The sequence below is a fragment of the Bombina bombina genome, chromosome 3 (assembly GCF_027579735.1).
Source record: "Bombina bombina isolate aBomBom1 chromosome 3, aBomBom1.pri, whole genome shotgun sequence".
NCBI classification, from domain to species: Eukaryota; Metazoa; Chordata; class Amphibia; order Anura; family Bombinatoridae; genus Bombina; species Bombina bombina.
The window spans coordinates 657971497-657988226 of NC_069501.1; the positions used below are offsets into that span (position 1 = coordinate 657971497).

A 16730-nucleotide genomic window follows, 5' to 3' on the forward strand; every position below is an offset into this window, starting at 1 on the left:
TATTGTGCTTTTCACAGACGAGAACTATCCTGCAATATATCAGTCTGATCCGCCTAATAAGGTCGGTTCAGCCCCAAAATACCAGGCAATTATCCTCTGAACAAGGGCAACCACAGACGATCATTTTGGCCTCTATTTGGGCCTCGTCAGAGAGGAGCAGCCATATCCCTCTGTGCACATTGGGTGAGGAGTACACGTTTAGTTTCCCACATCACCCTAAGGGAGACTTTCCCCCATCACCCTTATAGAGACTTTCCCCCATCACCCTTAGAGAGACTTTCCCCCATCACCCTTAGGGAGACTTTCCCCCATCACCCTTAGGGAGACTTTCCCTCATCACCCTTAGGGAGACTTTCTCCCATCACCCTTAGTGTCAGGGTGCCAGGAATCAGACTGAGACGAGAAGTGCAAAAATAATCACACCTTTATAAATAGCAAAAAATAATAAAAAGTCCACAAGTCAAATAACAAGCCAGGACTCAAAACCAGAGCTGGTAGTCAGACGAGCCGAGTCAGGAGCCAAAGCGAATAGTCAGACGAGTCGGAAACAGGAACAAGGAAAACAGCAGAGTCATGATCAAGCCAGGGATCAGGAACCAGGAAGGACGTCAGGCAGCCAGGTAATACACAGGAACTCTCACAAACAGGTCTGAGACAACGCAAAGGCAAAGCATACTGAACAGAGTCCCTTTAAATAATAAGTGATGATATCACAATTCTGAGACTGCATCCTGTCTCACATGGATGATGCACACCAGTCTGGCCATAAAAGGAAGTGCAGGAAATGAGCAGCATCCCCGACAATGCACCATAGTCAGGAAGAGAGGTGAGTAAAATGGCTGCCAGCAGTACATGGCAAACACAACAGGGAAAAAACCTTGACACTTAGGGAGACTTTCCCCCATCACCCTTAGGGAGACTTTCCCCAGGGTTATAATAAAAATACATACAGAAATAAAAGCAATCTTCCAAGAAAAAAACAACAGCTCAGTGGATGTTTTATGGCCCATTACCACCTGGGAGCAGCTGCTTTTAGCCCACTTGTGCGTTTCACAGAAGAGAACTATTCTGCAATATATCAGTCTGATCCCGCTTGACAAGTTCAGTCTAGCCCCAAAATGTCAGGCAATTCTCCACTGAACAAGAGAAATGGCAACCCCAGACGATCGTGTGGGATACTGTTTGTATGTGTATAATAATGCATCAGTGTAATTATATACATAGTTATATAGATGATGTCGTGCTGAAGGCTTATGGAGTGAGGTATGTTAACGGATTCTGGGATGGATGCATCTCTGTCATGTCTGTGTCTAACTGGATCTGGATGCATATCCTCCATCTCCCCTTAGTGTAGCGAACACTCCCTTATATGTGAGTGTATAACTTTTAGTTCCACCTCTGTCATGTTTGTCCCTGAGATTTGTTCATTTTAATTTTAGTTAATTATCACATGCATACCAGAAGATACATTTTTCAGAATAAGCAAGAATGTTCAACCTTAATTTTTCAAGACTCATTATCCTCAGGCATGGTACCCCAGGATTGGCGTAAAGCTGATGTGGTGCCACTCTTCAAAAAGGGAAGCAGGGATGATCCAGGAAGCTATAGACCAGTTAGTCTGACATCAATAGTGGGGAAGATATTTGAAGGGATTATAAGGGATTATATTGATGAGCATATTCGTGTAAACAAGATTATGAGTTCTAATCAGCATGGCTTTAGGAGAAATAGATCATGTCAAACTAATCTAATTAGATTCTACGAGGAAGTAAGTAAAAATATAGATAAAGGGGAATCAGTTGATGTGATATACTTAGATTTTGCAAAGGCATTTGATACAGTGCCACATGAGAGATTAATGCACAAAATTAAGGGACTGGGAATAGCTGAAAATGTTAGCTCATGGATAAATAACTGGATAAAAGATAGGGAGCAACGAGTAGCAGTAAATGGATCATACCCAGATTGGACAAAGGTAATCAGTGGCGTCCCCCAGGGATCAGTACTGGGCCCTGTTCTTTTTAATATTTTTATAAATGACTTGGAGCAAGGATTAAATAGCGACATCTCTATTTTTGCAGATGATACTAAGTTAAGTAAGGTCATTAGGTCAGAGCAGGAGGAACTCTCTTTGCAAAGGGATTTGCTAAAATTAGAACTATGGGCAAGTGAATGGAAAATGAGATTTAATACGGAAAAATGTAAGGTTCTACATTTTGGAAGTAAAAATAAGCAGGCTATGTATTTTTTAAATGGGACAAGACTTAGCCAAACACAGGAGGAAAGGGATTTGGGAGTAGTAATAGATAACAAGCTAAAGATGAGTGCACAATGCAGGGCAGCGGCTTCAAAGGCTAATAAGATACTAGCATGTATTAAAAGAGGCATTGATTCAAGGGAGGAAAGCATAATTCTGTCATTATATAAAGCCCTGGTAAGACCTCACCTTGAGTTTGGAGTGCAGTTCTGGGGACCGATTGCTAAAAAAGATATTGCAGAACTAGAAAAAGTTCAGAGAAGGGCCACAAAGCTAATAAGGGGATTGGAGAAATTAACCTATGAGGAGAGGCTAGCCAGACTGGGTCTGTTCTCTTTAGAAAAACGGCGCTTGAGAGGTGACATGATTACTTTATATAAATATATTCAAGGCCCATATACAGAGATGGCAGAAGCTCTGTTTATTCCAAGAAAATTGTTTCTGACAAGAGGTCATAATTTAAGGTTGGAGGAAAGGAGATTTAATCTCCTGCAACGGAAACGTTTTTTCACTGTAAGAGCAATAAAATTGTGGAACTCATTACCAAAGGAGGTAGTGAATGCCAATACCATAGATACATTTAAAAATAGTCTGGATAAATTTCTGTATATAAACAAAATTCATGGATATGATTGCTAGTATTAAATGGGTCACATTTTAATGGGGTTATTTAAGCTTAACTGGAGCTTTTTGTAAGTATTTTAGATTTGTATAGGTTGAACTCGATGGACTTCAGTCTTTTTTCAACCTTATCTACTATGTTACTATGTTACTATGTTACCTCATTATAGCATTCTTGCTGCACTGTAAAAATAAATACCAAACATTTAGAATTTTTTTTTAATTGTGCTGAGATGGAATTCTATACCCGTATGCATACATTTCTAGACCTCTTAATCGTATTGGAAATTGTAATACCTTAATCCTTGAATATGGGCAGGTTTATATTATATTGTGCCAGAATGTACTCAGTCTAATAAACAATTGTGTTTGTTATCTCCTATTCCTAAAATTAGAATTTCTGTCTAGAAATATTTTAATTCCTTAGCAAACAAAAATGTACTGTATGTTTTCACACATTTTTAATACGTGGAAACGCATAGTGACATATACATAAAATTTGAATCATAAACAATACTAATAAAACATATGTGTGTTAATGCAAACACATGAAAATAACTTAATAACTTTTATTGTTTTTCCACTATATAATCAAATATATATTCATGAATCTTTACTATGTGCAAAATCGACTCAACTGTGGTAGCAAGGTAATTTTGGGATGCATGTAAATGTCATATATCAAGCTCATTTCCTCTGACTTCTGTTTAATAAGCATGATTCTTCAGTTTCTACTATAGGTTTGTGTAGTTGGCTTATAGTAGATGACACTACAAAATATTGGGTTCCTGTAATAAATGGATGTCTGAAGATGGTTTCCTTGAAAGTCTAAGTTCAAATTATTCAATCAAATAGCTTTTGAAAAGTTCTGAGGTATCTTCTTGAGTCTGAGAGCTACTAGTTTGCCAATTATATCCTATTCTGATTAAAGGGACACTGTAACCAAATTTTTTCTTTCATGATTCAGATAGAGCATGAAATTTTAAACAACTTTCTAATTTACTCCTATTATCACATTTTCTTCATTCTCTTTGTATCTTTATTTGAAATGCAAGAATGTAAGTTTAGATGCCGGCCCATTTTTGGTGAACAACCTGGGTTGTCCTTGCTGATTGGTGGATAAATTCATCCACCAATAAAACAATTGCTGTCCAGAGTTCTGAACCCAAAAAAAACTTAGATGCCTTCTTTTTTCAAATAAAGATAGCAAGAGAACGAAGAAAATTTGATAATAGGAGTAAATTAGAAAGTTGCTTAAAATTGCATGCTCTATCTGAATCACAAAAGAAAAAATTTGGGTTCAGTGTCCCTTTAAGTACATTTTACTTCTGTTGTTTTATGAGTAGACTGTACTTTGTCAGCATGAGTAGAGGTATCATTTTTTTTTTATACTGCGCGCCTTTCTGTATTGTCACCTACTGTGCTTAGGTCTGCATCTAAGGTCCCTTTTTTAAATATCTTTCTAACTATGGGGTTTATTCAAATCAATTGGAAGATCTGTATAAAATGTTATGCATACAGGCGAAAAAATTATTGGGATTTCAGGCAAAGAAGAGTGTTAAAAAGATCAAGGTTTATTACACACAGACATCAGTGAGTCTTTCCATTACCACAGTAGCATACATCCATGTTATGCATGTTTTTTCCATCTAATACGAGGAGAGTCCACGGCTTCATTCATCACTTGTGGGAAATACAGAACCTGGCCACCAAGAGGAGGCAAAGACACCCCAACCAAAGGGTTAAGTACCTCCCCCACTCCCCTCATCCCCCAGTCATTCTTTGACTTTTGTCACAGGAGGATGGCAGAGAAGTGTCGGAAGTTTTCGGAGTAGTCTCTTATGGAGGGTAGTACTCTTCAAAATGGGACTGGAATTTTAAGTAGTCTTGTCAGCCTCTCAGTGAGAGCATTGACGAATGTTAGGGTCTGGAGATGCAGGGAGAGAGAGAGTCTTTCTGTGAAACCATCCAGACTCGTATTAACAGCTCCTTAAGGAATCAGTGTTGACAAATTTCACTGCCTGCTTTTCTCACTCAAGTCCATGTCAGGACTTGACACTGTCAAATTTGAAGGCCGTGTTCCTGTTCCACGGCGTTGATTCTGGTAAGATCGTTTCATTTTTTATATATCTGTAATGATAACGCAAGAAGACAGGGTCACAGTGTGGCACTTTTTATCTGTATAGAATCAAGGATAATATCTCTGGAAGGAGATTATTGAACAGGGGGGATGCATACATGATTGCTTTATTGTATTTTGTTGCTGCAACATTTGTGAAATGTGGCTCTGGCAATGTGGAACAGTCAGGTTTTTCCTTCTTTTGATAACTCTGCAGCCTGTTTCGTTGGCGCGCTTTTTCTTGGCTGCAGGGGCGGTCCTGCACGGTATCCATGTGACCGGGCGTGGCTTCTTCCCTTCCTTTTCTGACCATCGGTTTCAGGAGACGAAAGCGGTTTCTCTGTTGGCCTGGGTCATATTAGGTGGTGCCCCGGCCATTGGGAGTATAAAGGTGCCATTTAACTTTTTCTATAGTCCATATTAAGGGTGCAAGCTATGGAGGACTCTGATGCGTTAGAGGGTACTCCCTCTTTACCTAAATCTAATGCCTGTGTTTATTGTGAGGAGGCTTCGGTATACCCACCTGCTCAACTATGTTCCACATGCCTCGATAAGATAGAGTTATCTAAAAGAAATAAGATTTTTAGTACCACTGAGCCGTCCACCTCTGAGGGCTCTCCGTCCCATGAGGTGCCATGCAGCTCCCCAGTGCACTACTAATCCTCCGGAGGGAGGGGCCCTGTGGCCGCCAGATTTTGCTGATCAGTTGCAAATGGCGGTGTCTGCGGCCTTCAGTGCTTTACCTCGCACTGTTAAGCGCAAGCGAAAGGTTAAACATTGCTATCCTTCCCAGGGGTCATCTACTCCATTGGATGTATCTGAGACTAGATTATCCACTGATGCAGAGGATTCTGATACTTCAGAGGACTCTTTCTCTGGGTTGGAATCTGCGGCCTCTAAACCTCTGGCTGCAGAGGAACCAGACTTTAGGTTTAGGATGGAGCACTTACGCTTTTTATTAAAAGTGGTGTTGGCTACGCTAGAGGTGCCGGAACTGAAGTTACCAGAGGAACCTTCTATTCCTAAGCTTGATAAAGTTTATGAGAACAGGGTAGTCCCAAGTGCACCACTATCCCGCTTGAGGATAGTTTGTTGTTTTAAGGAACCCATGGATATGAAATCAGAGACCCTGTTAAGAAAAATGTTTCAGCACACGGGGTTCGTATTTCAGCCTGCAGTGGCGGTCACTGCGGTGGCGGGAGCCGCTACCTATTTGTGTGACTCTCTGGCAGATATGATCAAGGTGAAGACTCCCCTCGATAAAATACTGGAAAGAATTAAGACCCTGAAGGTAGCTAATCGTTTATCTGTGATGCAAATATGCTGATTATTCGCTTGAATGCCAAGACATCAGGCTTTTCTGTTCTGGCCTAGAGGGTCCTGTGGTTGAAGTTGTGGTCTGCTGACTTGATGTCCAAATCTAGATTACTTTCCCTTCCATTTAAGGGAAAGGTTCTTTTCGGTCCAGGCTTGGACTGTATCATACCCACGGTCACGGGGGCATGGGTGCCTTTCTACTGCAGAATAAGAAAAATAAACCTAAGGGTTCTAATTTTTGTCCCTTTAGTTCGGACAAGTCCCAACGACAGCAGCCTGCCACGAAGCCCGAGCAGTCCAAGGGTTCCTGGAAACCTCCTCAGTCTTGGAACAAGGCCAAGCAGAGCAAGAAGCCCACTGAGATAAAATCGTCATGAAGGGGCGGCCCCCCATCCGTCTCTGGATCTCGTAGGGGGCAGACTATCTCTTTTTGCGGAGGCTTGGATGAGAGACGTGCAGGAGCCTTGGTTTCTGGAGGTCATTGCCAGAGTTACAGTATAGGTTTCAAAACTCACTCTCCCACTCTCAAACCAGTGAAATTAGATCTCTCCTCTCTAGGAGTAATTGTACCTGTACCTCTAGCAGAAAGGGGTCTAGGGTACTATTCAAACCTTTTTTCGTGGTACCAAAGAAGGAGGGCATGTTTCGCCCGATTCTGGATCTAAAGTGCTTAAACAAGTTTCTGTCAGTCCCATCGTTCAAGATGGAGATGATGAGGTCTATACTGCCCTTAGTTCAAGAGGGTCAGTTCATGACTACGATAGACTTGAAGGACGCTTACCTTCATGTGCCAAGACACAAGGATTATTTCAGGTTCCTAAGGTTCGCCTTTCTGGATCAGCATTTCCAGTTTGTAGCTCTTCCGTTCGGGCTGGCTACTGCTCCAAGTATCTTCATGAAGGTTTTGGGAGCTCTGCTTGCGGTGGCGAGATTCAGAGGGATAGCAGTGGCTCCTTATTTGGACGATATCCTGGTCCAGGGTCTGTCCTACCGGCTGGCAGAGGACCATTCAAGAGCTCTTCTTCTTCTTCTGCGATCTTATGGATGGAAGATAAACTCAGGAAAGAGTTCTCTGGTTCCCAGTACCAGAGTAGAGGTACTGGGCACGATAATAGACTCCATATCCATTAAAATATTCCTAACAGATCAGAGACATTGCAAGATTGTCTCCAGCTTTATTTCCCTTCAATCCTCCTCAAGGCCATCAGTGACCCGGTGCATGGAGGTGATTGGGCTCATAGTATCCACTATAGATGTCATTCCATTTGCAAGATTTCATCTCTGGCCTCTTCAGCTGTGCATGCTGAGGCAGTGGAATCATTCGGACATAACCCAATTGATCTCTCTGGACAACGGGTCGAGGGAATCTCTCTCTTGGTGGCTCCATCCAGAGCAGCTGTCCCAAGGGACATCCTTCCTCAGACCATCTTGGGAGATTGTGACTATGAACGTGAGTCTCTCAGGTTGGGGAGCGGTTTGGTGTGCCAGGAAGGCACAGGGCAGGTGGAATCGGAAGGAGTCTCTTCTCCCGATCAATATCCTGAAACTTTGAGCGATCTTCAACGCTCTGGGAGCTTGGCCCTTCCTGGGGTCGTCCAAGATCATCAGATTCCAGTCGGAGAACATTACCTCAGTAGCTTACATCAACCATCAGGGGGAACGAGAACCTCCCTAGCCGTGAGGGAAGTCTCTCAGATTCTTGAGTGGGCGAAAGCCCATGACTGCTTGCTATCAGCGATCCACATCCAAGGGGGGGAGGAAACTGGGAAGCAGATTTTCTCAGCAGACAGTCGTTTCATCCAGGGGAATGGTCTCTTTACCCTGAAGTGTTTGCAGAGATTTTCAACAGTTGGGGGACACCAGAGATAGATCTTATGGTGTCCAGACTCAACTTCAAGCTACCCAGATACGGGTCGCGGTCCAGAGATCCACAGGCAGAACTGATAGATGCCTTAGCAGTGCCTTGGGGATTCAACCTAATCTGCATATTTCCACCGTTACCACTTTTTTTTTTTTTTTAAATAGTTTTTTATTGAGGTTAAAAATCGCATTGACAACAGTCTCATCATCAGAATACATTATACAACTTATATTATACTGACATGACATTACACAATGGGCACCTCATTTTTTAAAACTTGTGAGTTTTGCGAGATCCTCAGACAAGCAGGTCCAATCGTGGGACCCAAAGCTAAACAAAACAAATGAGGAAATTGCAAAGTAGATAATAGTAAAGATTGCAATTTCAACTTATGTGGGATAAATACAGAATATGAAGTGTATATATAATCTCAATACAGTAAAGCACAATAAAGGCATCAGGGTAGTTCTGTATAGATCATCATTTGGAAAAACATAGAGTAAAACCTCTCTTAATAATTATATAATCTGTTAACCATTGATGCTGAGCCTCCATTAAAACATAGGCAATCTCTAAACTATTATCTTAAGCAGACTACAGAAAACAGGAAATCACTATAAAATCAATAATCTTGTGTTGAACCCCTGAGAGCCAATCTATCATGTTGCAGTGGGAAAGAAAAACTAGGTCATGGCTCTACAGGTAGGGCAGAGGCTACTAAACTCTGCCAAAAGGGTGCAGAAAAAGGGGAATCATCCCCAACCGCACAGAAGTAATGTGGGGGAGGGAAGGGGAAGGAAGTTAGGGGAAGGAGGGGGAGAGGAAGGGAAGGGGGAAGAGGAGGGAAGGAGGAGGGAAGGGAAGGAGAAGGGGAAAGAAGGAGGAAGGAAGGGGATGGAGGAGGAGGTGGGAGGAAAGAGGAGGAGGTGGGAAAGGAAAGGGAAGGAGGAGGGAAGGAGGAAAGAAGGAGGGAAGAGGGGGGGAAAGGAGAAGGGAAGAGGAGAGAAGGGGGGAGTAGGGGGGGGGGAAGGAGGGGAAGGGGGGGGGAGGAAGGAGGGGGGGGGAGGGGGGGAAGGGGAAGGAGGGGGGAAGGAGGGGGGGGGGAAGGAGGAGGGAAGGAAGAGGAAGGAGAGGAAGGAGGAGAGGAAGGGGAAGGGGGAGAGGAAGGAGGAGAGGAAGGGGGGGGGGGCGGGCAGAGGGTTAGCCAAAGATGACAGATCTTACTATTGTTAGCTTACATTCATAACAGAGGGCCTGGAGATATAGATAGAATAACTTAACATTATGTCTGTCTAAATAAGGACACCTAAGCATGTGGACAGTCTTAACTAGAATGTACATTATAGACAGAGCTCTAAGTTGATCATACATGGTGATATACTGATATGGTATGTAGACTATCTTCCAAACTATCTAAATAACATTGGTACTGAACAGTAGTGGGTAATGATGTAATATAAAATAAAAACATTGCATGGCAGTCAATATCATAGCTCAAGTAGTTATGAGGTTTAAGTCACCAGGCTCAACCAATACCATCTCTCAGTCTAGATCATAATCAACACAGTACATATACTCAGCAATAGGTATGCAAAGAAAGAAGAGGTTATAGTATCAAGGGTGGTGTACACATATGATCTGAGCTGAGTTACAGGCAGGCAATTTAAACATATAGTGCAATCCCCCCTGTCTACAAATAAGAGAGCATAACAAAGTATTGTACTAATGTGAGGTACTCCTAGTTTTGGCTAATGGGAATGACAGAAGTTGGGCTATATGCACTGTACTAACAACAAACAGATGTGGCAGTTAATATGTATGAGCAGGAGCTAGTTCTCTAGTGGGGATCCGACATTGAAGAGTGAGGGAGGATTATGTGCTATTCGTACCATCTCGGCCGCAGACAGTACATTGAATCTACTATAAGACTATACAAAATCTATGAGATAAAGAGACCCAGCAAAATTATTCAATTAGATCTTGTGATGGATTTAATGCAGTAAAATATAAGTCACGTGGAAGCCTGTAGGGCTAAACCCCACAAGTGGAGGTGCAAATATAACAAATCAGGTTGAGGCAGACTACTACCCAAGGAGGCCTCCATTGTAAACTGAATAATTAGTAGAGGTTATATGGGGCCAGGATGGTATTGTATCTATGGAGACATACTTGTGGACTTATGATATAGTTAAACACAGTTAGGCAGCATAAATGCTGTAATGCACAGATGTCATGAGCCATTCCCAGCTTAGTTCTTTACATTAACTAGCACATATGATCAGTGGATTATCAAATTAAATACACGTTGAGACATGTCCTACAAGCCTATAGTAAGTAAAATAAGTAGTATATATACAAGATCTAAATATATATGTATCTGAGGGTATCCTGAATGCATAACAAAACATAAGAACATAGATAAGACCTCTAAATACACTCTGATCTATTAATGGATATATAATAATACTGGCTTAAAGGTACAAACTGTCCCCCCACTTAACATAGAGGACCGAAAGGGTCAGGAACCCACTACAATAATACATTTCTCCAAGCTTAATATAGTGAAGGAAACAAGCCTGATATGCAGGAAACAATAGATAAGTCTCAGAAATTCACATCAAGTTGGATAGTAAAGTTAGAATACAGTATTTCATCACACAGTCCAAATCAAACTTCACCTTTGTGAGGGTTTGGATTTCAGATCACAGGATCGTCATTCATATAGGCAGTAGTGATACAAGAATCCCCACAGGAATTCAGCAGCTTAGACACTGTTTACCCGATTCCAGTCTGGTTGTTAAGTTCACAGGAAGCAGTGGAGCATGAAGATCCTTTAACTTGGTCTGAGCAGGAGAAGTACTGGACACGCACATCTGGGTGAGTTATGACCCTCTGTAGTGTGAAAGGTGAACCAGCGTAATAAATAAGCACTCCCCCCTCCTCCCCAACAACCAGAGACATGTAAATGTCAGTATCCACAATGGAATCAACACTTGCGTGCAGCGACGCAGCTGCCTGAGGACCTCTGGAATGTGGAAAAACATTAAGCAGCTGTTCACAATTCTTGTGTACCTTACATAGTGATTTCCCTATGGGGGTTTCCCCCTGAGCAAATGTCAACTGACGTTCCTGCGGTGCAGAGCCAGCCTCATCCCAACAATCAGGGAAACAGCTTGATAATGAGGGATCTCCATAGCCACTTGGAGGGATGTTGCTAGTGGTATCCTCAGCAGGTACCTGGCAAATAGGGAGAAAAACGTGTGCACTACGAGGTGCCAAGATGGCGTCTCCTGCTTGTGCACGCACCTTGAAATTTTTACATTCTGCCGTTGTGGCCTCAATAAGAGATGTAAGGCGTTCAAATCTAATAGACATCTGGGACTCCAACTTGTGCAGGCAGTCCTGTAGAGCTAGGTACAATTTCTCCTGATCTGCAGCCATATCTAGACTGTACTACCCGGGCTACAGAGGCTTGGGGGGGGCGCTAGGAACTCTGCAAAATATGCTTTTTATTTTTATGTCTCTTAGCTTCCTTTGTTATTATAGCATCAACCCACACTGGGCCACCTCCTGACCGATTCACTTCACTGCCCCTCCGTAGGTTCATATTATTATTGGTCTACATTGTCACTCAAGTAAACAAACAGTAAGTCTTAGTTAGGGCTGCTGGTCTTTAGGCCTCTGATGCAATTATCATAACAGTTCCAATGGCGTTACATATGGAGAATTTTTCAGGGATCCAGGCGAAAACCCTGTGCTGAGGCTTACCCTTATAGCTGCAATCAGTGATACCGGCTTGTTAGCTGAGGATGGCCGCAACTGCCAGAGGTCCTTAATTGCCCGCCGTAGCTACTACCGGGTAGTTAGACTGCCTGAAGGGTGACTGGAGCTCCGGCGGTAGCTTTACTCCTAGGTCGCGGCCCGGTGACGTCACAGGCAATGGTGCCGTTCGCGCCTTTTCACCGCCGGGCCGTTTCTTCTTGGTCTGACCTGTGTAATAGAATCGGAGGTAGGTAGCTGGGTAAACCAGTAAAGCGGTTGAAAGTCCTCCGCTAATGCGGTACTGTAGAGCAGGTCCTCGGGGACTGGTGTCGGGGTATGGGCTGGCGAGAGCCAAGAGATTGTTGCGCTATGTCCAAGGTGAGATAAAAAGTCCAACAAACAGGGAAAGGGTCCCAGCCGAGAGCCCAGTTAGGTGCTGAATGTAGATGGGACAGACTGGGTCAGAAATTGAGTAATAAAAGCAGGTTTTTAAGGGTATAATCGCTATGGGCTCCAGGAGCTCTATGAAAACACGTCTGCTCTGCTCTCCAGTCGGCTCCGCCCCCCGTTACCACTTTTACCTCGTGTAGTGGCACGCACCAAATATTCTGATTGCTCAGTCATGGCCACAGAGGACGTGGTTTGCGGACCTAGTGGGAATGTCATTGTCCCCTCCATGGAGGTTGCCCTGTCGCAGGGATCTGTTGGTACAGGGCCCCTTTGTGCAACAGAATCTAGATTCTCTGAGGCTGACTGCATGGAGATTGAACGCTTCGTCTTAGCCAGGAGAGGATTTTCTGAGAGAGGGATTGATACTCTCATTCAAGCCAGAAAGCCGGTTACCCGTTGCATTTATCATAAGGTGTGGAGGACCTACTTACTCTGGTGTGAAACTCGTGGATATTCCTGGCATAAGGTCAGGGTGTCCACAATTCTTTCCTTCCTCCAGGATGGTTTGGAGAAGGGACTTGCCGCAAGTTCCTTAAGGGGACAGATTTTGGCTCTATCAGTGTTGTTACACAAGAAGCTCGCTGAGCTTCCGGATATTCAGTCTTTGTTCAGGCTCTGTCCAGGATCAGGCCTGTGTTTAGACATGCTGCTCCTCCTTGGAGTTTGATTCTGGTTCTTAAGGTTTTGGAGGGTGCTCCCTTTGAGCCTATGCATTCTCTTGATGTTAAGGCTCTGAATTGGAAGGTAATTTTTCTACTGGCTATTGCTTTTTAACGCAGAGTCTCTGAATTAGTGGCCTTGCAATGTGAGCCTCCTTACCTGTTTTTTTATGCAGGTAAGGCTGTCCTTCGCACTGGACTGGGTTTACTCCCTAAGGTTGTGTCTGATCGCAACATTAATCAGGAAATTGTGGTTTCTTCCTTGTGTCCTAATCCTTCTTCCTCGAAGGAACAGTTACTTCATAACTTGGATGTGGTTCGAGTTTTGAAATTCTATCTTCAGGCTATGAAGGATTTCAGACAAACTTCAGCTTTGTTTGTTGTCTATTCGGGGGAAGCACAAGGGGCAGAAGGCTTCTTCCACTTTTGGCTTAGGAGCATGATTCGCTTGGCTTATGAGACAGCGGGACATAAAACTCCTCAGAGGATTATCGCTCAATCAACTAGAGCTGTGGCTTATTCTTGGCTTATTCTTGGGCCTTAAAGAATGAGGCTTCTATGGAACAGATTTGTAAGGCGGCTACCTGGTCCTCCTTGCATACTTTTTCAAAGTTTTACAAATTTGGCGTGTTTGCTTCGGCTGAAGCAGTTTTTGGGAGAAAGGCTTTGCAGGCTGTGGTGCCCTCAGAATGGGTCCGCCTCCTTTTTACCCCCCTGTTTTCATTCAGTGTCCTCTAGAGCTTGGGTATTTGTTTCCCACAAGTAATGAATGAAGCTGTGAACTCCTCATATTAAATGGAAAACATAAATTATGCTTACCTGATAATTTCATTTCCATCGTTACGAGGAGAGTCCACGTCTCCCACCCGGTTCCTCATTGGGTGGACCAAAATTTCTTTTGTTTTTCTTCTGGCACCATTTACACCCTGATATTTATATTACTGTTCCTTGTTCCCCCGGCAGAACTATTGGGGGATGATAGGAGTGGGGGAGGTATTTAAGCATTTGGCTGTGGTGTCTTTGCCTCCTCCGGGTGGCCAGGTTCTGTATTTCCCACAAGTAATGAATGAAGCCGTGGACTCTCCTCGTAACGATGGAAATTAAATTATCAAGTAAGCATAATTTATGTTTTTACAAGTGGTTTCAAAATAAAAAAGTGGTATCACAATCCATCAGAAAACACTTTCACAGAATGTTTTTACTTTAACAGCTTAGAATTTCATTGTATCTCAACAATACCATTTTAGTTTGCCATGGTCCTTCACAAAAGGAATCCCTGATGAGAGTATCAAAACACCATAACATACATGTTTTCATAAGGTCCTTTATGGACATAAAAGTGACTTCAGTGATAAAGTAAAAACAAAATTCAGACTATAATGGGGCTTAAGGTCCCATATGGACAAAAAGTGACCACAGTGGGGGAAAAAAGAAGAAAAAACAGGCTCTTGTGGTTGTGTAAAAATCCACAATATTTCACCCAAATCAAACACATGAAAAAAAACAAGGAAAGAAAAATGAGAAAATATCTTCCCATAGACACAACTATCCTCTACCGCCTTTTGACACAGCAAAATCAACATTTATTTCTGTTTCCATAATATAACAAATAACAAACCTAAATAAAAATCTAATCTTGCTTAACATCTCCTTAGCCAGCAGAAATGTATTAGTGACATATTTCAAGCCTCTTCTCCTTCCCTCAGACTGAGCACAGAGGAGCATATAGCAAGGCGCCAGTTAATGTGTGATGTGTGCTTCCCACAGTGTTATTCAAGTAAGAGAACTAGGAAGTAAACTGTTACTGCCAAAGAAACTATGGGGTCCCATATCCTTTATTTCCCTCTCTTTTTCCGTTCAGTTCTCTTTCTTCACTCTCTCCAATTCCACTTTCAGTCATGTTTTGTTTTCCTTCCTTTTTTTACCCTGCACTCTGGTTTTATTGCCTATATTCTTCTGTAAATAAGGCATTTTACTGTCAGTGAGTATATAGGTCATCCTTAATTTCTCTATTCGTCACTTCTTAGCTCCCAAACTCTTATTCGGTCCCATATTCACACACCCTCACTTATCACACCTCCTCACTCACCCATATCACACCTCCTCATGCACCCTCACTTATCCCACCTCTTCACATACCTCACTTATCAATCCTCCTTACGCACCCTCACTTCTCCCACCTCCTCATGTATCCTTATCACACCTCCTCACGCATCCTCACTTATCACACGTCCTTACACACCATCACTTATCGCACCCTCTCTTATCCCACCTCTTCACGCACCCTCATTTATCCCACCTCCTCCTGCAGTCTCAATTATCCCACCTCCTCACATACCCTCACTTATGACACCTCCTCACGCACCTTTACTTATCATACCTCCTCATGCACCCTTATCACACCTCCTCACTTGTCCCACCTCTTCACTCACCCTAACATATCCCACCTCCTCACTCACCATCACTTATCACACCTCCTTACACACCCTCACATGGTCGCTTGATTTATGGGTCCTTTACAAAGATAAATCAGCCCGATTCCAGCCTTGCTGAAGCACCCAAGGCCATTACTTGCAAGACACTGTGGTGTGTAGGCCTCTCCAGGTCTCCATCTAACCATTAACCGACCAGGTGTTGGGCAAAGTTGTAAATTGGACTCATCAGAGGAGATGAACTGAACTTGGACAGATTTATCTTTGTGAAGAACACATGAATCAAGCCACACACAAGGTTAACCTGGAAGAAAACTTCCTTTCTTCTGCTCTGAGGATTGGGTTTTCTAGCAGGATAATGCTCCATGCCACACAGCCCAACTCCAGACCTGAACCCCATTGAAAACCTCTGGAATTTGATCAAGAGGAAGATGGATGGTCACAAGCCGTCAAACAAAGCCAAGCTGCTTGAATTCTTGCGCCAGGAGTATAAAGTTACCCAACAACAATGTGAAAGACTGGTGGAACACATGCCAATGTGCATGAAAGCTGTGAATGAAAGTCAGGGTTATTCCACCAAATATTGTTTTCTGGACTCTTGCTAATTTAAAACATTAATATTGTGTTGTTTAAAAATTAATATGAACTTGTTTTCTTTGTACTATTCAAGGTAGGAAACCACTGCATCTTTGTTATTTTGGCTAGGTGTAATTTTCTGCAAATAAATGCTCTAAATGACAAGATTTTGGGGGGGGGGATTTAGGAGTAATGTTGTCAGTTTATAGAATAAATCAAAAATGTTCATTTTACTTAAACACATACCAGAGAAACTGATAATTTTGCAGTGGTCTCTTATTTTTCTCCCTCACATTTTTCGCCCCTCACATTTTTGTGAATGTTTTATATCTTTTCATGTGACAACACTGAAGCAATGACACTTTGCTACAATGTAAAGTAGTGAGTGTACAGCCTGTATAACAGTGTAAATTTGCTGTCCCCACAAAATAACTTAACACACAGCCATTAATGTCTAAACCGTTGGCAACAAAAGTGAAAACACGCCTAAGTGGAAATGTCCAAATTGTGCCCAAAGTGGTCAATATTTTGTGTGGCCACCATTATTTTCCAGCACTGCTTTAACCCTCTTGGGCATGGAGTTCACCAGAGCTTTATAGGTTACCACTGGAGACCTCTGCCACTCCTCCATGATGACATCACGGAGCTGGTGGATGTTAGAGACCTTGCGCTTCCT

General features: G+C 42.8%; 1 protein-coding gene across 2 annotated transcripts in view; it reads left to right on the forward strand.

The window, feature by feature from the left end:
• Window positions 1-16730, forward strand: part of PPM1E (protein phosphatase, Mg2+/Mn2+ dependent 1E) — a 524596-nt gene that overhangs the window by 325103 nt on the left and 182763 nt on the right. The gene's annotated exons all lie outside the window — the stretch shown is intronic.